Below are 24,177 nucleotides of genomic sequence, written 5' to 3'. Positions count from 1 at the left end.
AACGTTTTTCTGCACGCGCCTCTGGCACTCGCAATCCCAAAAAAGGTGTGTGGTTTTGTGATACAGTATATCCCTTACACATTATGCCACACTAAGTAATGCCCCTTTTAACAAACGCCACACTGTAATGCCCTTTATAACACATTGTGCCACACTAATTAATACCCCTAATGGCACATTGTGCCATACAGTAATGCCCATTACATCCTACCCTGAAAGATCTACCTCACCAACCCAGTCTGTCACCTCAGCTCAAGACAGGTTGCACAGTTTCTATGTCCGTGTAGAACCAGATTATTGGGAACATAGTTTATAACCTGTAAACTGCATGTATCAAGTTAGTGCCCCTTATGCAGTGCCCCCTGTAGTAGTGCCCTTATGCAGTGTCCCTGTAGTTGTGCCTATATGCAGTGCCCCTGTAGTTTCCATATGCAGTGCCGCCTGTAGTTGTTCCCATATGCAGTACCCCCTGTAATTGTAGCCCCTTATGCTGTACCCCCTAGAATTGTGCCCCTAAAAGTAGTGGCCCCTGTAGTTGTACCCTTTAAAGTAGTGCCCCCTCCAGTACTTACCTGACCCCAGTACTTTCCTGTTCACGCTGGGCATTGCTGACTCCACGCGGCCGCTGTCCAGACTCTCACTGCTGCACTGTGACTGGATCTAACTTGATCCAGCAGGTGCGGCCATGCAGGCTACTCACAACTTGAGTGACATCACGACGTCACCCGCGCACTGCTTCACTGACCTCGGAAGTGATCAGAGGCTTCCTTACCCTTTCACAGTTGCAGTGGTATAGCAAAGCCCCCGGCGCCCTCAAACCAGCTCGTACATCACTGTATGGTTTCTGTACCTGTAAGATATTACTATATCAGTGCATGTTCAGTGTATGTTTTATTATGAAAGGACAAAAAGGAGGGTGGGGGGGCATAATTTTGAAACAATTTCCTTTACAAAATGTACTTTGATCACAGCATCCTTTTCTGTTGTTCAATGCAGCAGCTTTGGTACTTATAAGCCCTGTTCTTTATTTGTTTGAAACTAACATGGCACACGCTTTAATACATAACCATAACTTGTAACTGGATCACTGCCACAACATTTGCAGACCGGTAGACAGGGATACATTTCTCTACAATTGAAATGGTATTCTGAGACATGCAATTCTAAAATATATTGCAGAAAATTATTTGGAAACACTCATGATTCATGAAAGACTGGTCTTGTCTAACAAGTATTAGTTAATATGCAAACTGAATATATTAAAGCAGCAATTCTTTATATATTTTTTAATTCTTAAAATAACAATATACTGTAAGTATATTTTAAGCATGGTCCTGTTTCTTCAACAGATCATTATGTCTGATGGGGTGACAAGTATGTGACCTCTGTCTTTTATATGGTGTAGAAGCCTCCTTGGTAATGTGATGGCAGTGGGTGAGAAAAAGGGGGAGGAATTTACAATGCATGAGCAGACTGAGCACAGAGGGGCTGTTCAGAGCCTCTCTGCTCACTGCAATATGTGAAAGTAGTCGCCGTGTTAGTCACATGTGCCAGCCATTCATAACTATTAAGTTCAAATCCTGGTATGCATAAAAATTGTGATAAATGCATATAAGGAAATGTGGTATTACCATTGTTTAAGTTACTGCTTAGATCATATCTTGACCTCCGCATACGAAAATCCTAGGAGAAATCAAGAGGAATTTCAGACAGATCTCCTCAAAATTATAGGAATAACTTCTAAAGAAAGGATAGAAATGTGGTATCCCCAGGCCTGGGAGTAACCCTTTATTAGTATTCTTTCTGTTAATATACCCCAGCATTGCTGGGAGATAGTCATATTTTTACTTTATTGTATATGTGTTAAATTAGATAATTTCATGTATGCTATACTGTGCCTTGGTTGTTATATATTGGATTTACTTCATGTAAAAGACTGTACCCCATTTTCATGGAGTGTAATGGTATCCCCACTTGGTCTGAACTGGAGTTAGTGGCCAACTGTCTTTGTGGAACAGCAGTACAGCATGTGACCCAGAGGGAGGTTATAAAAGGAGCTGTCCAGCTGACAGTTGGGCAGTCCTGATGTGGTGATTAAGAAGACTGGACCTGCGTTGGGACCTTTACCTGACAGGAAGAGACTGAAGGAAGCAGTGACATCGCTGACAGGCTTCTCATATCATCAGATCTGGTACTACAGAAGAGGTCTGTAAATGAGAGCAACAGCACCAAACATCACTACCTCACTCTGCAGCAGTCAGCTTTAATAGAACATTTAGTTTTCACTACAAGACACTTAGCAATTTATTTCAGCATTATATTTATCAACGCCACAGTATCATTAGCCCTCATTATGGAACGTAAAGGATAGGGGCAGTCCCCTGATCATAATAGAGGATTGACTGACCCACTACGTTAATCAGTTAATAACTCTGTCTCCCAGCAGCTCGTCCCATATAGTAACTGCCAACAGGCCGCCCGATTGGCAACACCTACTGTTGGCTTAGAATGAGCAGCACATTTGGACTCCAAGTCGGCGTTAATGATATCGTAGTTGGAACGAAAATATTGTAGTTATAACGCAAAGTTAGTGAGACTGCATGCTACATTGGTATTGCCTCAGATACAAAAGAGAGAGACTAAATACTAGGGGCAATTAGCAACTTTGTTATCAGCACAGAGCAGGAGTAATCTGTGCTAACTTAATAGGACATGTGTGAGGAGAGATAGGAGAGCACATCAGGGAAAACAGCAGGATTTGAGAAACTTATTTCAATACTGTTATTTACCAAGTTAAATACTGTGCACCACCTTTAATGAATTCACTGTCCAGCAACTTAAAAACTGTTGTGAATTGAATAGATATACTGTACTTCGTTGCAATGTTTATGTAGGACATTTGTTAAGATTAACAGCATCTTTTGTAAAGAGTGGTGATCTTTACCGCATGTTTTATTAATCCGTTTAGTTTCACAGACGTACAGCCCGGCAGCGAGATTATTCCAGTACAATAAAACTTCCTCTTATTGTCTGTATAGTACATGTATGTAACTGTGTCAACTTCGATCCACTGAAGCTATGTGTATTCAGAAAAGTATCAGTATTTCTGTTTCAAATATGCACTGTCATTGAACTTGTTGTGAATAAATCACCACATGTTTAAATACCAATTGGTTTGATACATTGTAAGAAGAACAAGAGACTGCATACTTGATTGTAAGGTAACACCTGGAAATATTATCCTTGAGTGTGGCTGAGAGAATTGTTAAACTAACAGAAGCTTCGTAATACTCCACAGTTTAGGGGTATCACAATAAGACTAGGGGTTATATTTACATAGCAGCGTTTTTTGCAAGCTGCAGCTTCTTAACAGGTTTGACCTCAAAATTTACAGCAGCACAAAGTACAAAACCCATCGGGCTTTGCACTTAATATTAAGAATGACTTGTCTAAAATGTATAACTATATCCAAGGTTAATATAGATACTTTTCTAATTCGCAATCGTACCACATACTACAGAGTTCAGCATTCTCCTCAGGATCAGCTTCACTGGTGCTCCACCTAGCTTTTTTTATATGCCACTGGGCCCTACTCTGCTCCGGGGGTCTGACGGGCAAAATTAGAATTGCGCTGCGCTTATGTTACTGTGACAGGCACTGTAACAGAGATCCCTCCCACGAAGAGTAAGTGCCCAGTTTGAACACCGGGAACTTTACTGAAAGGGTAGATGGAGAGTGCAGATGTGCTCTGTGTATCAGCATGCATTGTTGGATGCTATTATATTTGTTTCCAGACAGCAAGTGGGCAACATCTGCAAGAGTCTTTAAAAATGATTAATTACTAATATAACGGACCCTGCACATGCCAGGTCACCTATTAACATACCCCCCCCCCATACTTTCCCCATCGCCTGGTCTCCTCTTCTAGGACTGTCCCGTCTCCCTCTATCGCAATGGAGGCCATTAGGGTCCACAACCAAGCATCCACTGCATGCACATGGTGGAGATGTGACAGCCTTACACAGTTATTGTATAGATTTAATTTCAAATTGTTAATTCGAAAGTTTAAATCCATATACAAATTTCTAAATTTTTCATTACTGCAAAGTATTACACTGCTCCAATCCTGCTGCTTCTTAATGCCACTCGGGTGGCAAAATATTCTGGGGAGAACACTGGAGTTGTACGCATCTGTGTGCATTCTTATGCTTAGAGCACTAATGATGAGGAGCATCAACCTATCAGCTCTTGTGTTCTGTTCTGTTATTAATCTATTAGTTGATCTTCCTAAGTGCACTTGAAAAGCATTACAGATGTGTCCTCATACATCTAGCCTCAATACTCCACGTAGTGCGACTTGCCTGGCGTGACTGAGGTGCGAGGTCACGTGCTTCTCTGCTAAAGGCGTTTTTTTTTTCCTGAAAAGTTGCAGTGCAAAAGGGCTAGGTTGCACTACCAGTCTGTGCTGATTCATTTGATATGTGCTACATTGTAGCAATTCGTATACAGATTCAGAGACTAAAGGGGCCTATCCATTTCATGACTTTGTGAACAATCAGACCAAAACCAGGAGGTTTTGGTTGCATTGTTCACAAAGTCAGGTAATGGATAGCTGACAAGGACCAGCGATGCGCATGCACGCTTGGTCCTTGCCGACCTGACTATCTACTGAACATGCCCGTCAACCTGACGACACTCGTCAGGTTCGGCGTGTTCAGAGATAGGAGGTTGGGCTCCTGCACTGAATGACGTTCAGTGAACGCCGTTCAGTGCGGGCACTGCACCTCGGCAACCTGAAGGGCTGAACGCTAGACGTTCAGTCTTTCAGGTCACATAGTGGATAGGCCCCTTTAAGGCACACATCCACTAGATGACAGGAAATAGACAGCATGATTACGATATTGTAATCGTGCAGTCGTTTTTGTCAGTCTGTGATGTGCCTACACTGAACGAGCAGTCGTTCAGTGAAGGCACATCAATCATCTGCAAACACGTTGAACCAGAACAAAAAGTGTCAGGTTGTACAACATATTTGTACGATGATAGATGTCTAAACGGTCATTTTAGACTTTTTTTTTTTATTTTTTTTTACACAATCTGCAAACTATTTTCAAACTATTATCGAACAATATCGTTATCGTTCAATCGCTCAATTTGATTGTCTAGTTGATGTGTGCCTTTAGTCATTCTCAGATATACAAGTGTCGCATATCAAATTAAACAGCACAGTTTACTGGTTCATCCTAGTCAAATCGCATTGCAAAGCATTTTTGGCCAAAAATCACATAAAAAAGATGCCCGCCGCTAGCAGACTCTCAAGGGACCTGGCGCGCCGAGAGGAAATTTTTAGCTCGACGGCAGCAAAAATGTATAATGACACATCTGTATCTACTTCATGACGGGACAACCACCACAATGGCACCCTAGACCATCCTCTTAGATCTCTGAACATTAACACGTTGTGGACTACAACTGATTTTGTAAAATTTTTTTTTACACTTTCCCCTGCATAACACTGTCAAACTGTAAAGCAATGTGAACCAGTATAAAGCACTATCCGGCATATTGCTCAGGGTTGAATCATTTGCCTGTCAAGTACTCTTGACACATGGATCCCAGATTTGGTAGATTATGGAGTGTAACGAAAAGGTTAGTGCATGTGCGTTCTCCTTTCCCATTCCTTTGGGGAGAATAAAATAGAAACATATTAGAGGGTATTCAATCATATATAAGTAACCTTTGCCATTTCTGTCCTATGGTATCTTAACGTATAACAATATGCCATTATATTACAGAGTTTCGGCAATATTCATATAGCGGTGAGATTTAGGTTGTCATGGCTATAACCTTACATTGAGATACAGATATATAAATATATATTTAATCTAACATGTATATAAAAAAATGTTTGCAGTTAAATAACATACAGTAAAAGACATAACAGCAATATATGAACTATCTCTAAAAGTACATGGTATTAAAAGAAAAACAAGTACTAGTCTGAGCAAAAAAATAATTTTTCTGAAAATATTAAATATCAATAATGACAACATTAATCATTCTTATACAACCTACAGACAGAGAAAGGGGCATGGTAATTTGCCGGGGCAAGCCGGGTCCTTTTTCTGTGTGAAAGGGTGAACCTCAGTCAAAAGTGGTATTTTTCTCAATACTATTCTTAATCTCACTTCTTTTTATCAAAGGGTCTGTTGCCTTCAAAAATGGTTGCTGATGGATCTTGCTCAATACAAGAAAGAGATTACTGCTGGCAATAACTATGGGCCTGATTGCACAAGTAATTGCAGTTGCGATCGGTAATCAATCGGCTGATCGCTGCATGTATCACAGTGTGCAAGGCAGCCACTGCGATCGGAATTGCGATCGCAGTGACTGCATACCCATCGCAGAGTGAGTGACAGGAAGTGCCGTTTGTGGGAGGAGACGGGGGGTGGTCGGGGAAACGCAGGCGTGCCAGTGCGTTGAAATGCCGTCGCATGGGCATGCATAAAACATCCACTGCGATGCCGTACGCAGCTTGAGGACTGCATGCGATGAAGTTAGCAATTTCTTAGTAAGGTCACACCTTGTGCAAGTGTGCATGAGGCTGCGATGGTACTCAATTGTACAGATGGTTTTGCAGTCTTGATAAACATTACGTGTGTAAGGTGGGCATCCTTATGTTGTGCTGTGGCGGCATAGCGATTGCAATTGATTAGCATACTATAGCAGTGAGACTGCGTGCGTAATCGCTATTGCAATCGCAGTCACGATCGGTAGTGAATCAGGCCCAATGTTCTCTGCATAAAGCATTTTTTATCCATTTAAGGTTTTAAAATATTTATTTTTTATATATATTGTGAAAATCTACTTTTAAAATATATTTATTTATACACCTGTAATAAGGTACATTAACTCTTACTTTTCCAGGGCAGTGTTGTGCGGAAAGTTGAGTACATGGCAATAACGGCTATAATTAAAAAGACATCACTCTAGTTGGGCTAATAATAAATAGACCCTTAAACACAGTAACATACCCATGACTTCCACTCAAACATTGCCTTTAAAATTATTTTATATTCTCAGAGTTGCCTTACTCATACTGCCCGAAATCTTTATTCGATACTATTGTAAATTATTTATGAAAATAGTGGTTTAAAACTGATCCTTCCTAGTATTGTACATCCAGACAAAACAGGGTGTCAGTACAGTGTTAGAACTCTGGGCCTGATTCAGAGCCGCTCGTAAGCGGCTGCTCGTTCGCTCCGAGCGATGTTCGCACAACTGCGCATGCGTACGGCTCGTAATACGCATGCACAAACCAGTCAGTGCGGTCGAAATTCATGTGCTCGCAAAATAGCGAATTCCTGATAATTTGAGTGACAGGATGAGGCGTTTGTGGGTGGTAACAGGGGAAGGTGCTTGAAAACGGGGAGTGGAGATCCGAACGCAGGCGTGCCGAAAGGTCAAAACGGGCGTTTTAAGGGTGTGCATAATTAACAAAGCAGCGTCATCGACCACGTCACTTGGTTGTTTCTTAGCCTGAACTGCTCGCATGATTGCGGTAGGAAAATCCAACCACAAGCACTGCGAGCAGTTCATATGCCTTTCGATGTACTCGATTAATCAAATAAATAGCGGAGATGACGTAGGATGCGAGCGGCCAGGGGGCGTTTTTTACAAAATAGCGAGCACATGTTTCGTTCGCTCGTTCAGACATAGAGGCGTCAACAGACCGCAAAGAGTGAGCGCTCTATTTAAATATCTGGCCCCTTTTTCTGAACGACCATTCGCAAATAGCGTCCGGCTCTGAATCAGGCCCTCTGAGCTTCTGCCTCTGTAGACTGTTGCTCTGCTGACTGAACTATTCTGGCTGTTGGACAGCTCCTTGCCTTCACTCTGTTTTCTAGCTCAGTTTAACTGGTCTACTGATGTTCCAGCATGTTCTAGCTCCACCCCATAGACTTCCTATATTAGCCTTGCCTGTACCTGTCTTCATGGCCATGTCATGCTCCACCGTCACACGTGACATCGGGGACCCACCCGTGGCCTGTAGGGGGTTGGTCACAGCAGGTCCGGGACTGAAGCGGTTGCACTGGGATGGGGGGCATGCGCCCTCACCATGCTCCGCAGAGCCATAGGGGCTCATTGTCCTCCGGTTGCATGGTAAGCCAAATTGGGGAGAAAGACCCAGGGAGGGTCGGAACACGTGGGTGCCGGGATATGCCTCTTGACGGTGACTGAGCGGTGCTGTACATCGGCAGAGCTGGGAGGCTGTTTCCATCTACAAGGGAGCTTCTGAACTGCAGCAGGTTTTATCCTGATAACACACATGCTGTAAAAGAACTGTCCATTGTCAGTTGTTACATCCAGACGGGATTATACATCTGGCTTGAAATTGAAGAATTCGAATTATCGTATATGAGAGCAATCAAGGATTGTGTATATATGACAAAGGAGCGCAGGTGATATCAATCCCACTTTGTGTGCATTGTTTAACTGTTGGGGGAGGGGTCAGGAATACATTCATTGGTGACTGGCACATCTGGCAGCTCCTTATTACTCATTTGCGCACTGTGTGATTTGCAATTTCTTTTTTTAGTATGTAATAGATATGAAGAAAGAGTCTGTGGTTACGGGCTTAGCCGAGAGGGATGAAAAGTGGAGGGGATGGAAAGACTATACACACTTTTAAAAAAATTTTTATTAAAGAAAGGGGGAACAGCTGAAAGGATAGCTGAGAACTGGAGTAGGGCAGGAAAGTGGAATTGGAGAGGGGTCAAAAAATGAAGCAAATGCAGATGTGCAGAGTGAAAACAGTGTAAATCCAGGGGGGATATTTATACAATCAACCCAGACAGATAGCCGCCTCACCAGCTACCACCTCTCTGACAACTCCATCCTTGATCCCCTCCAATCCACTTTACTTCACTGAAACTGCCTTGGTCAAAGTCGCCAGTGACCTGCTTGCAGCCAAATCCAGGGGCCATTTCTCTCTGCTCATCCTCCTGGACCTCTCTGCAGCCTTTAACACCGTGGATCATCCTCTCCTCCTCCACACCCTTCAGACCTTTGGACTCTCTAACACTGTCCAACCCTGGTTCACCTGTTACCTCACCAACCGCTCCTTTTCTGTGTTTGCATCCAGCTCCACCCCTCTTCCATCCTTCCTGTTAGGGGTTCTGTCCTGGGCCCCCTGCTCTTCTCCCTGTATACCTCTTCACTAGAAAAACGCATTTGTTCCTTCAGCCTCCAATACCACCTCTATGCTGATGACACGCAACTATACCTCTCCTCTCCTGAACTCTCCCCTTCTGTCCTCTATCAGATATTCAGCTGTCTAGCCGCCATCTCCTCCTGGATGTCAGAGTGCTCTCTGAAACTCAATATGTATAGAACCGAACTCATCATTACCCACTAACAGAGTCTCCACCCCCACCAATCTATCTACTGTTGACAATCCCATCATCTCCCCTGTTCCCCAACTTTGCTGGTTGGGTGTCATTCTTGACTCAACCCTCTCCTTCGTCCTCCACATTTAATCACTAATCATTTCTCAGTTGATTACTGCAACCTTCTTCTCACTGGCCTCCCATGCTGCCATCTCACTCCCCTCCAATCTGTTCTCAATGCTGCAGCTAGACTTATCTTATTCTCCCGCCATTCCACTTGCGACATTCCCCACACCAAAAACATGCACTGGCTCCCATTCCCCTACAGAATCCTCTTCAAACTCCTCACCTTCACATATAAGGCCCTCTCTACCTCCACTGCTCCCTACATCACCAACCTCATCTCCTTACATCCTCCCTCCCGCAATCTCCGGTCTGCCAGTTGCCTCTCCTCTACCCTGGTTACTTCAACTCACGCTCATGTCCAGGGGACTGTGCAGCCCCCCTTCACTGGAATGAGCTCTCTCACTTGATCAGGCTCTCTCTGACCTTCCATAGCTTCAAACGTACACTTGATCAGGCTCTCTCCGACCTTGTATAGCTTCAAACGTGCACTGAACACCCACCTATTCTTCAAAGCATACCGTTTCACCACATAACCATGTCACCAGGTCGCTCACTCCACCCTCCTGCCTCAGCCATCTCTACCTTCACTACGTCCTGCCTTCAGGTCCCCATCCACATGCTCATGCCTCATGTGATCTGTCTGTCTCCCCTCTCCCCTAGATTGTAAGCTCCTAGGAGCAGGGTCCTCCTCCCTACTGTCTCACAGCCCTCTTCTCTAGTACTTCAATGACAGCCTTCACCTTCCCTGCTGTATTGTGTACTGAGCATTGTGGTGCTAATTATTACTTGTGCTCTGTTTATGTTTTGGATACTGTATTGTAATGAATGTTCTGTGTACCCTGTACTGTCCTACAGTTGTATGTACGATGCTGCAAATCACTTGTGGCGCCTTATAAATAAAATTTAATAATATCAGATGCTAAAATTACAATATAGTACATTCTGGGACACTTATTTAGAAGTCGCTCATGTGAAAGAAAACTAGGCTAAGATTCAAAGACAAAATCAAAGTTTTTATTTATTACGAATCTAAATGCACAACTAGTACCTTCCTCTTTAACCACTTAACTGATGTGGTCGCATGTGAGGCGACCAGAGCCAGAAGTGCTTCATCTGGCAAGGTCGCCAGCTGCTCTGTCCCGCAGCTTCTGCAGAGGAGATCTGTACAGAATGGATCTCCTCAGACCCCCGGAAGTGATGTGGCGGTCTGTGCAAAACATCCCCTTGGTATATATATATTTTTTAAATAAAATGTTTATATTTAAAAAAAAAAAAAAAAGCTTTTTAAACTTAATTAAAAACTAATACCTGAAAATTTCTGTGTGTTTTTGACGAAAAAAATTAGTTAAATGGTTAAAGTAAGGCCCTGATTCAGAGGTGCTCGCTATTTGCGAGCGTTCGCTCTCGCTCTGAATCAGGGTGGGCCATTTTTTTTTTCACCGGCCTCCAGGCCGCTTGCTAAGCTGTGGGTGACCCACCCACAGCTTTAGCGGGCAGCCTGGCGATGGTCACGATAATCACGACCATTGGGCTTGCGACGAAACCCTTGTCGTAGGGTCTCGTCCACCGCAAACCCCAGTGAACTTCCTGCTCTAATAGAGCAGGAAGTTCACTACTGACATCACTGGTGATGTCAGTAGGGCCGCCCAAAAACGGCAGGCGTTCCTTCAGGAACGCCTCCTTTTGTCCAGCCACCCCCCCTGCACGCCTACAAAACGGGGGGGCGAGCTGTCAAACACAATCGTCAGCCGCCCCGTCTTGTAGTGAGTCCAGCAGAGAGTGAAAATTCACTCGCTAAGGGGCACGCGCGGTGCCAGTCGATCCGCTTGCGAGCGCTATGCGTTCACGAGCGTGTCTGAATCAGGCCCTAAATGCAGTATGCTTTATTGCTGCGGACTGGTTGCTAATATCTCTAATAATGCCAATAGATCGGAGAACCAACATTACTATGGTATTAGCATAAATTGGAGGGATTCAGTTGCTTACAACCAATAATAAGCAGACACTGATCATTGTCTTCATAATCAGTTAACATTTTGCACCAAGGGTCCATCATCGTCAAGTTATCCACCTACAAACAAGCACATGGACATCTTTCTTGTGGTCCGCACGGCGGTCGTCAGGTTGACCGTCATGTTCGGGCGATGATTGATGTTAAAAACGGTTGTTTTTAAACTTTTTCTGCCCGATTTGCGGCCGTCGTTATCGCTCCATTGCTAGATTTAATCGCCTAGTGGATGGGCAGCATAAGGTGTTTTTCGGTTTCTTTTTGTAAGTTCAATTGGTCAAATTAGGTTGACAACTTATTTATTTAAGTTAAATTGGGGTGTAAACTCTATAATGGCCCATGAAGTTAAATGAAAGGTCAGTCATACTAATGCATTAACAAGTCATTTAGGTAATTCACACTTAAATACAAAAGAGATGCACAGGCATCTAACTAATCTGTAAAGAGAGAAACAAACCAATGTCCATCCTGCATGCAGCCATTTTTGCACCCAGGGTAGCCTGTGACCATTTGAGGGTCCCCTGTATAGATTCATTTGGTTTCTACCCATATGATGCTTGGCATTCCTCAATAATTATAAGTCTTACACGTGAAGGAGTTCACCCCTGGAATGCCACAAATAATTTCAACTCCCTCCAATATTTATAGATTTGGACACACAAGTATAATACAGGTCGAGTTTCCCATATTCAAAACTTTTGGGACCAGGGGTATTTTGGATATCGGAATATTCCGTATTTTGGAATATTTGCATACCATAATGAAATATTTTGGGAATGGGACCAAAATCTAAACACCGAATGTATTTATGTGTTATATACACCTTATACACACAGCCTGAAGGTAATTTTACACCATATCTGTAATATTTTTGTGCCTAAAACAGTTTGTGTACATAGAACCATCAAAAAGCAAAGGTTTCACTATCTCAGTCATGCTAAAAATATTCCATATTTCGGAATATTTTGATATGGGAGACTCAACCTGTATACCGTGGCCGTGGGTGGTATACTTTTAAAGGGTGGAGTTTTATAAATTATAATATACACCTTAACTGTTATGTCCTATAACAAACTCAAAGCATACTTGCCAACTCTCCCTGATTGTCAGGGAGACTCCCTGAAATAGTAGCAAACTCCCTGAAGAGTCTGGCAATCTCTCTGATTGTACTTTACACTTATTATGAAGCTGTTATATAAACAAAAATCAGAGATATACCGTACATACTCGAGTATAAGTCGACCCGAATATAAGCCGAGGTACCTACCTACCTTTTACCACAAAACACTGGGAAAACTTATTGACTCGAGTATAAGCCTAGGATGGGAAATGGCAGCAGCTGGTAGTGCCCCCAGTAGTAATTCCCCCTGGTTGTGCCTCCAGTAGTAATCCCCCCTGGTAGTACCCCCAGTGGTAATCCCCCCTCTTAGCGACCCCTGTAGTAATCCCCCCCTGGTAATTCCCCCAGTGGTAATCGCCCCCTGTAGTAATCGCCCCCTGGTAGTGCCCCTGTAGTAATCGCCCCCTGGTAGTGCCCCCAGTAGTCCCCCCCCCCCCAGTAGAGAGAGACATAATAGGAATAAAACAAAAAAAATCGCTTACCTGAAACTCCCGCTCCTGGTCCCGCCGCTAACAGCTCCTCCGGCCGCTTTGCATGGGAGAGACGTCATTACTCATGACGTCTCTCCCATTACCCACTGTGGGAGCCGGAAGATGGCTCCCGCAGTGGGAGCAGCAGCAGCCGATGAGAGTCTGACAGACTCTCAGCGGCTGCTGATTACAGCAAAAACACAGCTGCCGGCTCCGGCGGCTGTGTGTTTGGCAGTGTGTAGCGCTGACCGAACTCCGTCCGGTCAGCGCTACACTTCACTCGAGTATAAGCCGAGGGGGTACTTTTTCAGCACAAAAAATGTGCTGAAAGACTCGGCTTATACTCGAGTATATACGGTGTGTGTGTGTGTGTGTGTGTATGTATGTATGTGTGTGTGTATATGTATATATATATATATATATATATATATATATAATATACACATTTAAATAGGATCATTAGTATCATTTCCCTGCATTGGTTATAAGGTACAGTGGTCCCTATTTCCTGAAAAATATCTGTGTGTTTTCATCAACAAGTAGATTTTACTAATTGCTTTGGGGCTCATTTACATTTGTATGTAAGTACATTTTATGATATAACTCTCAGATGTAGCAGTACACGCTGATATGTGTTGCTTCCACAATCTCCGTGAAATGCTTTTTCAAAAGTAGGTAAATGTGACTCAAACCAAATTGCAATATCTGGTAGAGGTAGTTAATTGGGTAAATTCTGGGGTGATTGTTTGGGGTTATTGGAAACAAATTTATAGAAGAATCCTGGAAAAGATTGCTGTGCCCATCAAATATTAATATATTTATTCTAGTACACTTCCAATTAAAAAAATACAATTCAGTTTTGTGAAATTAAGTCTGATCATGAAAACCTTGTTGTCTTGCAGTGGTTATATGTATCAGTGATTGGTGAGGAGAGGGGTTTGTATTGCCTCAATTCCACTTTATTCAGTTGTCAAATTTCAACCGATATCATTAGAGACACAACTACAGCCGAATCTGATTAGATGCAAAGACGTTTAGTTTTTGCATGTATGAACTTCTCTCACCTTTCGCCTGAATGTTTCACTTTTTACACATATGCTCGTCCCCGTTATTTGCTCAATCTTAGTGCAAAAGATGTGAACCAGCAAACCAGCATTTACCCGATAATTCTTCATGGTGTTATGTGCAAAAGTGCCTGTACTCCAAAAAAAAAAAAAGACAAACACTGGGTAACAGTATAGAAGTCTGTTAGGGGATATAATCAAAGGGATTAGGGAGCTTATTCAGACCCGGTCGTTAGCTGTACGAGCTCGCAACCGGGTCGATGTTACTCCAGTGCTCATGCGCACGACGGAGCCGGCTCCGTCGTGCGCATGCGCGAGACCTGGCTAACGACGGCTGATCCTTCGTTAGGGGTCTCGTAGCAGACGGGGCGAGCTGTCGATGTTGAGTGACAGCTCGCTCCGTTTGCTGGGTGGGCCGGGGGCATACCCGGCCAAACGGAGGTGTTCCTGTCGGAACGCTTGCCGTTTGAGGGCGGCCCTCTGACATTATCAGTCATCATCAGTGATGTCAGTGGGGAGCTTCCTGCACAAACAGAGCAGGAAGCTCCCTGGGGCTTAAGGTTGACGAGACCCTACCTTAGGGTCTCTTCGTAAGCCCTGATGGTCGCGATGGTCAAGACCATCGCGACCATCACACTTAGTGGTCGTTAGAGCTGTGGGTTAACGACCAACATGGAGGCGACCGTTCAGGATGCAAGCGGCCGCCCTGTTTCAGAACGACCACTTGCAACCTACGACCGCCTCTGAATGAGGCCCTAGGTTTCTTAATTTGGTTCAAATGGCTGTTGTATGCATTTTTTTTCTAACCGAGAAAAAATTATAAATAAATGTTGTAGTTACATTGGGGTTACATAAAAATGGATATAAAATATATTTTTGTGTCATTAAAAGTGCATTTTAAAAAAATTAAAAAAATACAACTGTCATTTGCAACCTCACCTAAAACACCTGTCCCATCCATACAGCCCCCCAAAATACCTATCCCACTGCTTAAAACCCATTTTCTAGCACTTTTTTTTTTCTCCCAAAAATGACATGTCATTATTGGCCGAATTAAGATAATAATTTTTTTTTTTTTTTGCCTAATTAGTGATATGGGGGGAAGAAGAGTGGGGTTGTCCAAGGGGTTCTGAAACAATTACCAACATTTTTAGCCAAAAATAGGGATTTTGTACAACTTTCATCTTTTGCTCTGTGAAGGTGTAAACTTTTTGCTGCTTTTCCCTATGAAGAATTCACACCAGCTAAAAGCCACGGCTAACAGGATTGCATGCTATGCATTTTTGGGGAAAAGTTCACACAAGTGAAAACTTTTCCAACGTTCACGGGTTTAAGCTTGCTGTCTGCAAGTAAACTATTTTAAAATGAACCTTTTTATTATGAAAACATTTAATTGTGCATCCTCTAGATGGAAGTAAAGCATCTTTTCTGGAAGTTACTGTGAATACTTTGGAATATATCTGATTTTTTTGAGTATGTCACTTTAATTTGGACGTGATTTACACAAAATGCACACAATGCATGTGGTCCCAAACTACAAAACCGCACAATTACTCCAATTGTTAATCTTATTTTGTTTTATACACACTTGTACTCTTAAGATTTATCCCCACTGATAAGCTTCTAATATGGCAATTGTTAAATTATTTTTTTCCCCATTACTTCTCTACATAGAGTTCACAACATAAAAATATCTGTTCGAATATGCTGCAAGAAGACCTCTGTACTGGAAAAATACTGAAATTATATTTAATTTGGATAGACTAAAAAATAACTACATATCCGAACCATAAAAATCACACTGCACAATAAGCGTACAAACCAGACGACCAAACAACTTGTTAGAATGATGATTATTCAGCCGTTTTTTTACAGCCTGAATATGGCTGAAATAAGTCTATCATTTCTTTTAGTTATCAAACCTGCCTGATTCTGCCAACTTCATACATTGTGCAGTGTATGGAGGAGTTCCAATTATTGTACTGTTGCTATATCTTGCACACATCGTGAGATTTTGTGCCAAAGGGCACTCCCACTGATTACAATGCTGCATAACACACAAAACTATAAACTACAAAAGAGATTAAGGGGTAAATTTACTAAGAATCGAGATTGTCCCGATTTGCAATGAGATTAATCTCGCTGTACCTTGCCTGAACTCGGGTGATTTTTGATCTCTCAAATTTACCAACAGGCGATTTGAGGCAAATCGAGTTGGCCGATGGTGAAACAGAATGAGATATCTCCCCTGAGTAGCATGTTTTGCAGGAGATTACTCACACGAGCAAGCAGCCTGCACATATCAGTGAGATATGTGCAAGCTGCATGGGTCTTGTACCTATAAAAAAATGGGTTAAATTAATTTAAAAAAATGATGTAGGGTCCTCCCCCAAAAGCTTAACCAGCCCCGGACTTGTCAGCCAATCCTGGTTCCTAAAATAACGGGGAACAAAACGAGTAGGGTTCCACCGTAATTTATGACCAGCACCAAGCTGCAGGGCCAGTGCTGGTTTTAAATATAGGGGGGGAAAATTGCATAGGGGTCCCCCTATATTTAAAACCAGCACCGGACCCAAACCGACCGTGGTGTAATGTTACAGCCAGGTGACCCTATTACCGGGTCTCCAGCGCCAAAGCATTCTCAAACCCCAAGTTGTTCAGGCCAAGCCGGGGATCTCAGTTGAGGTGGGGACACCCGAAAGAAGGGGTCCCCCTCTCAGAGGCGTCGCTAGGGTTGGTGTCTCCCGGTGTGGTAGCTCATGGTGTCACCCCCCCCCCCAACCTGACCCAACAAAATTTAGTACAGTGCTTTTAACATATAAATGTGTATTATGTATTTTAAGTCACAATAACCATACTGTACAATATCACTGCAAACATACTCAGACTTACAGTGCTGATTTCTTGAAGGTGAAAGCAGAAACTAGGCAGCACTCAATTCCAATAGCGTCAGGAGTAGGGTTAGGCTGTCTCCTCCAGACTGCTCTGAAACCTCTCACTTTATTCTCTGAAAATATGTTTATAATAAATGAGTAACTCTAATATGTGGATAATTTATAATGTACTATTATATATGTTAAATCAATGGGCAGCAATATTTTCCATTTGCAGATGGACAAGCAGTCGCATTACCTCTATGGAATGCCCCTTATTCAGTGTCCCCTGTAGTAGTGCCCTTATGCAATGCCCCTGTAGTTGTGCCCATTATGCAGTTCCCCCTGTGGTAGTGCCCCTTTATGCAATGCCCCCTGTAGATGTGCCCAGTATACAATGCCCCCTGTACTAGAGCCCATTAGGCAATGCCCCCTTTATTAGAGCCCCATATGCTGTACCCCCAATAGTGCCCCTTATACTTCACCACCAGTAGCGCTCCTTATTCAGTGGCCCAGCAATGCCCCTTAAGCTGTGCCCCCAGTAGCACCTTTTATGCAGAGCCCCTTAAGCTGTGTTCCTGGTAGTGCCCTTATACAGCGCCCCCAGTATTGCCTCTTATGCAGTGCCCCCAGCAATGTCCCTTATGCAGTGGCCCAGCAATGCCCCTTAAGCTGTGCCACCTGTAGTGCCCTTATACAGTGCCCCCAGTATTGCATCTCTTATGCAGTGCCCCCAGCAATGCCCCTTAAGCTGTGCCCCCAGTAGCACCTCTTATGCAGTGCCCCTTAAGCTTTATCCCCAGTACTGCCCTTATACAGTGCCCCCAGTATTGCCTCTCTTATTCACTGCCCCAGCAATGCCCCTTAAGCTGTGCCCCCTGTAGCGCCCCTTATGCAGTGGCCCAGCAATACCCCTTAAGCTGTGCCCCCAGTAGTGCCCTTATACAGTGCCCTCAGTATTGCCTCTCTTATGCAGTGCCCCCAGCAATGTCCCTTATGCAGTGGCCCAGCAATGCCCCTTAAGCTGTGCCCCCAGTAGTGCCCTTATACAGTGCCCCATTATTGCCTCTTATGCAGTGCCCCCAGCAATGCCCCTTAAGCTGTGCCAAAAGTAGCACCTCTTATGCAGTGGCCCTTAAGCTGTGTTCCCAGTAGTGCCCTTATACAGTGCCCCCAGTATTGCATCTCTTATGCAATGCCCCTTAAACTGTGCCCCCAGTAGCGCCTCTTATGCAGTGCCCCTTAAGCTGTGCCCCATTAGTGCCCTTATTATATAGTGCCCCTTAAGCTGTGCCCCCATTGGTGCCCTTATACAGTGCCCCAGCAATGCCCCTTAAGCTGTGCTTCCAGTAGCGCCCCTTATTCAGTGGCCCCGGCCCACAGTAATCCCCCTTATTACTCCCCTGTGCTACGCAGTCAGTCAGTGCTTACCTCGTCTCCTCTCTCTTCATGACCTGCAGGCCAGCACTGGGTGTGTTCGGGTGGAGTGCGTAGTCCTTCTTGACATGCAGCTCGCTCATAGGCCCGTAGTCCCTCCTCCTCCATCAGGCTGAGCGGCTCCCAGAACTCCAAGCGGAGTCGGCGTGTGCAATGACGTCATCGCGGCCGGCGTCCAGAACCACACACAGGCACAGAGATTCTCTGTGCCTGTGTGTGGCTCTGGACGCCGGCCGTGGTGAGAGAATGTGCGGCGCCGGGCAGAGCAGAAGAGGACCAGCGCGCTGCAGGACGGACCAGTCCCCAGCTATAGTGAAAGTGTCAGACTCCGGCTCCCAGCAGCAGCTCATGGTCGGCGGTGCGCGGTGCTGCCGTGGGTGTGCGGCCCACGGGTGTGACGTGCAGTGTTGCTCTTCTTGGTGTCACCCCCTTGAAGGGTGACACCAGGTGCGGGCCGCACCCCCCTAGTGACGCTACTGCCCCCTCTCCTAAACCGCAGGCTTGGTCTGAAGCCCGGGGCTCTTCCCCGCACCCCTGGGCTATGGGTACGGGAGTAATAAAGTGTAAAAGAGAAGTAAACTATTGTATTTTACAGTGGAACTGCAGGTGCCAGCACTGCCCTTTGGCACTTGTGGAACTACAAGTGCCAGCAGGGGTCCAGCACCCATACCCCCACTGTAAAATAAATAGTGAAATAAAGACACAGCACACACACCTTAGATAGTATAAATGTATTACACACATACCTCAATCACACATACTTACCTGTACCAGCCGGTCGGTCCACTTGTCCAGTGTAGAAATCCATGTGGACTGACCTGCATAAAAGATCTTATACTCGCCTATATCCTGGCGCTGCTCTCCATAGCATCCAGGGTCTTGTTAAAACAATAAAACTACTTACCCGAACCAAGTTGAACATGTTAAAGTATATGCTGTTACATATACTTACACCTCGCGAAATGACAGATGACCGAAATCATCTGTAATTTCTCATGAGCCGCTAGCCAATCAGCATCCGCTTTACATGTAGCTACATTTGGAGGAGAGGACAGACCGGCTGGTATAGGTAAATATGTGTGATTGGGGTATGTGTGTAATAAATTTGTACTATATACGGTGTGTGTGTTGTGTCTTTATTTAACTATTTATTTTACAGTGGCGGTACGGATGCCGGCCACCTGCTGGCACTTGGAGTTCCACAAGTGCCAAATTGCAGGCATGCTGGCACCTGTAGTTCCACTGTAAAATAAAATAGTTTACTTCTCTTTTACACTTTATTACTCCCGTACCCACAGCCCAGGTGTTCAGACAAAGCCTGGGGTTTCGGGAGAGGGGGGGGACCTCTTTTTTGGTGGGTCCCCACCTCCCTTGAGATCCCCGGCTTGGCCTGACTGGCTTGGGGTGAGAATGCTTTGGCCCTGGAGACCCAGTAATAGGGTCTCCTGGCTGTGGCATTACATCCCGGTCGGTTTGGGTTCGGTGCTAGTTTTAAATATAGGGGGACCCATACGCAATTTTGTTCCCCCTAAATTTAAAACCAGCTCTGCAGCCTGGTGCTGTTTCCTAAATTACGGTGGAACCCTACTTGTTTTGTTCCCCGTAATTTTAGGAACCATGACTGGCTGACAAGTCCGGGGTGGTTAGGCTTTTGAGGGGGTCCCTACGTATTTTTTAAGAAAAAAATTACCATAGTTTAACTATTTACAGGCAGAAACATACACAGATCACAATAATTTGTGTATGTTTCTGCCAAACTCGCAGCTCAGGAGGTGGAGAGTTTGAGAAGTGAGTTGGTAGAGAGTTGGCAGGCATCTCACCCGAGCTTATCATCCCGATTCTTGGTAAATTTGAGAGATGTATCTCTTAGGTGAAAAGTACTTCCAAGTTGTCCCGATGGTGAGTTGATTCGAGTTTGCTATCTCACCCGAGTTTTACGAGTGAGAAGAGAGAAATCTCTCTGTAACTCACCCGACTTTGTCTTTAATAAATTTGCGAGATGAAAATCAGTCCTAAACTCACCCGAGATTGGCATCTCGAATCTTAGTATATTTACCCCTTAGTGTTTTTTGGTAACATCTAAATTATTTTTTAAATTGTTAGATGTTTGCAGATACAGTAGAGTGAGGTGATTTTCTGTATGTTATCTACTTTCTAAAGACAGTTCTGATACGAGTGGCCTGCGCCATGCAACACTATGCTCTATCTTCGACTTTGTTGTACTAAATCTTTTCAACACAAGCAACTAATCCTAACTAGTGTACCTAGTACACTATATGCAAACCTAAGCTGGATACACACTATAAGATATATCGTCTCGTCAGGGAATGGAACAATTTATTTTGCAGATCGTATAGTGTATATTCCCGATTGCGCATGCATGGCGTCGTTTACCGCATCATTCCAGACAAGATGCAGTAAATGACGCCTTGCTGCATGGAACGATATATTGTGTCATAGAACACCAGAAAACGTAGTGTGTATGCCGCACAAGATATATCGTTACATCAAGTCATTGCGCCGCTGGGTACACACATCGTAGAATATGTACCTAGCTTAAGATGCAAAACTGAGGAAAAAGTGCACATCACAGGAATCGTGTAAGGCGTCTCATTCCATATGGCACAAATTGGATAGATGTATGTGAAGTGAACACATATGTATAGCGGGATTTGAAAGGACACCATTAATGAGGTCTGATGATGACCGTGTACAGTATATGGTCAGATGTGGTTATCTCAAAGTTGCATTTACCCTGCTTCCAAGTGTTTGTTTTTGTGCAAAATGCAGCACATTATAAAATCCAAAATCAAATATATAGTATAGCAGAAAGCCCTGGTCCTTAGTATAATCTCTGAGATGCCTGCCTATCATCATGTCAGCTGTACTTTGATAGTTATATATCCTCTGTATGTTTCTCTAACCTAACAGATTTTGGAGGTCGAGCGCGTTTCTAATGGTGTTAGTCATAGTTACTTACCAACCCTTATTAGAGGGGTCACTAACTGTCCACAGCTAGAGAATTGTAAGTTTGTAGCTGTTAATGTAACTTTTTATGCTGTTATCATTATTGTTAGATTAGTACATTATAGTACATTAAGTAATAGATTAATACACTTATGATTTATTACATGTTTTTTTTTTTATCTGACGGAATAATTGTGTAATAGTAGTGAACACCTATTTCTACTACATAGATACAGTGGACCTCATTCAGAGTCTGTCGTTGCGGCCGCACGGTCGTACGCCACCGATGTTTGCTAAACTGCGCATGCGTAAAGTTCGCAATGCGCGTGTGCAAACAAGCTGCTACGATCAGAAATTTCTCTCTCCTTGAACACAGCCAGGTCGGTAGTTTGAGTGACAGAATGAGGCGTTTGTGGGTGGTAACAGGGGAAGGTGCTTGAAAACGGGGGAGTGGAGATCCGAACGCAGGCGTGCCTAATTATGCGAACGGCGTTTTATGGGATTGCATAATTAACAAAGTAGTGTCATGGCACACGTGACATGGGTGGTTTGTACACTGACCTGATCGTAGTGCTTAAGAGAGGGTATGGTCAACCTTAAGCTCTACGACCAGTTCCGATGGTTACCGATGGTCTCGATTAATCCTTATATGGCCGGAGATGACGTGTAATGCGTACGAGAAGGGGGCATATTTTTTGTCCTGCGGCCGCATCCTCCCCTTGATCGGCCAGCTAACGATCCGATCTTAAGGACGCAACTTGCGAGTGCATCATTTGCATATCCGGCCCCTTTTCCCTTATGACCGTGCGGCCGCAACGACCGACTCTGAATGAGGTCCAGTATGCTTTCCACTTTAACCCAGAACTGATGCTTTGAAACGATATACCCTATGCATAATTGCACTTGATGCAGATAGATTATCTCTGAGTAACCTGAGTGAGTCATACTTGTCTACTCTCCTGGAAGCTGACGATTTTTCAGGCAGTCCTCATGCACCCCGTAAAAGTAGGCGATCTCCCGCATCCCACCCGCTTCCTAGTGAAGTGGGCAGGAATGGGAGATGTGACGGGGAATTTCCGGGTCCATATGTAGGGCCGTGTCTAAATTGACTCGAATCGCGTCATGTTCAGGGCCTAATGACTTGCAGAGCCTGGCCCTGCCCCTGAAGCTGTCAGCTGCATCTCCTCTCCGGGTTAAAGTAGGCAAGTATGGAATGATCAATTTGTCCCTTAATTTCCAACAAGATTTGTCACACAACAGTAGGGGCACTTACCGCAGGCTGCATTTAATGCAGTTTTCTATTTGTACCCTCCTGAGGTGCAAACATAAATCCACGGTATGTAGGACTTTTGGGGCTTATCGTGGCTGCCGATTAACCCATAGCTTTGGGCAGTTAACCCGGGATATGTGGGTTACCGCGCAATAAAACAGGCTGCCAGTTGAATAGCTCCGAATGTTAAACCCTGGAGCTGCAGTTGTGAGGTAAGCATTGTAGCTCATTGAATTCCCTCTAGGTTTTACAGGTTACTTGGGTAACCATTCCAATGTGTGATAGGTAAAGTTTTCTATTTTGCAACCATTTACATTGGATGCAAAGGTGAAATGATCCTTGTATTCTAATCGTGTGACACAGTCAATGTAAGTGTGGTTGCAGACTAGAGGTGTGTGGTGTGACGGGAAAAGCAGACTAGTATTTGACAGAGTCACACCTTACTGTATATTGCCAATGACAAGAACTCTACATGTTCATCTACAGTGCAATGATCTCAGTAGCTAATGATGAGTAGTAAACTCTCTTTAAAATGTAATAAATTGCAACAGTAAAGAACCAAAAATAATATGCCTGACCTGCAAAATATCATGGTTTTGACTACGTATGTATTTATTTAGGTTTTGAGGAGACTGTTTAGCAATCCATAGCCTGGGACTTGACTGTAAACAAGTATTCTATGCCCAACTATGGTAAAGTGCAGCAGGCTGACTGATTTGGGTAAATGCTGTTGTTTTCTTTCTACTTTTCTTCAGCCAGCTTTTTGTTATGTGGTATATTCATATTTGTTATGCAGTCTACATTATCTGTATTAACTATAATATATAATAAAGTATAATAGAAATCATAAAATAACTGTAAATTACATATCTTTTGAGTAGAATCTATGCCTTGAGGTTCTTTAGATGGGAGCTATGTAACTAATGCGGATTGGATTGTCTGCGGATCCTGTCCTAACAGTAGTTGCACTAATAACACACTTTCAGCCTAAGCAGGTTTAGTTTCAACACTAAAAGGGAGTTGTCCTCACTTGGCCATACCAAATCTGTATGTATCTACAAAATTAAAGCCTGGGGTATTCCTATTTTTATAAGCTCACAAAACTTCACTAAGGACCCTCAATTTTTTTCAAGTCCTACATAGACATCTATTTTACAAACGCCATTAAATTGCAAATAAAGTCAAATGCACTAACCTCTTAAATATAGAGTGTGATAGCTTAACAGCTAGTTTATAAAGCGCACCCATAAAGGCCTTAGGTCAGGGGTGGGGAACCTTTTTCTGTCGAGGGCCATTTTGATATATATAACATTATTCACGGGCCAGGTGTAGGCCACGCCCTCTCCGCGTGACGTCACATGGGGCGGGGCCACAATCGCCGTGATTACAGCAATGGATGCTCCGGGGAGCTTTAAGAGCAGCGGTGTGACTGTCTGAAGCGCCCTAAGGATGC

General features: G+C 43.9%; 1 protein-coding gene across 8 annotated transcripts in view; it reads left to right on the top strand.

Moving 5' to 3' along the window:
• ARID1B (AT-rich interaction domain 1B) overlaps nucleotides 1-24,177 on the top strand; it is a 490,367-nt gene that overhangs the window by 55,659 nt on the left and 410,531 nt on the right. The gene's annotated exons all lie outside the window — the stretch shown is intronic.

Source organism: Taudactylus pleione, unplaced genomic scaffold, assembly GCF_031769625.1.
Source record: "Taudactylus pleione unplaced genomic scaffold, aTauple2 ptg000473l, whole genome shotgun sequence".
Taxonomy (NCBI): Eukaryota; Metazoa; Chordata; class Amphibia; order Anura; family Myobatrachidae; genus Taudactylus; species Taudactylus pleione.
Note: the sequence above shows the minus strand (reverse complement) of the source record. Positions and strands in the feature narration are given on the sequence as shown.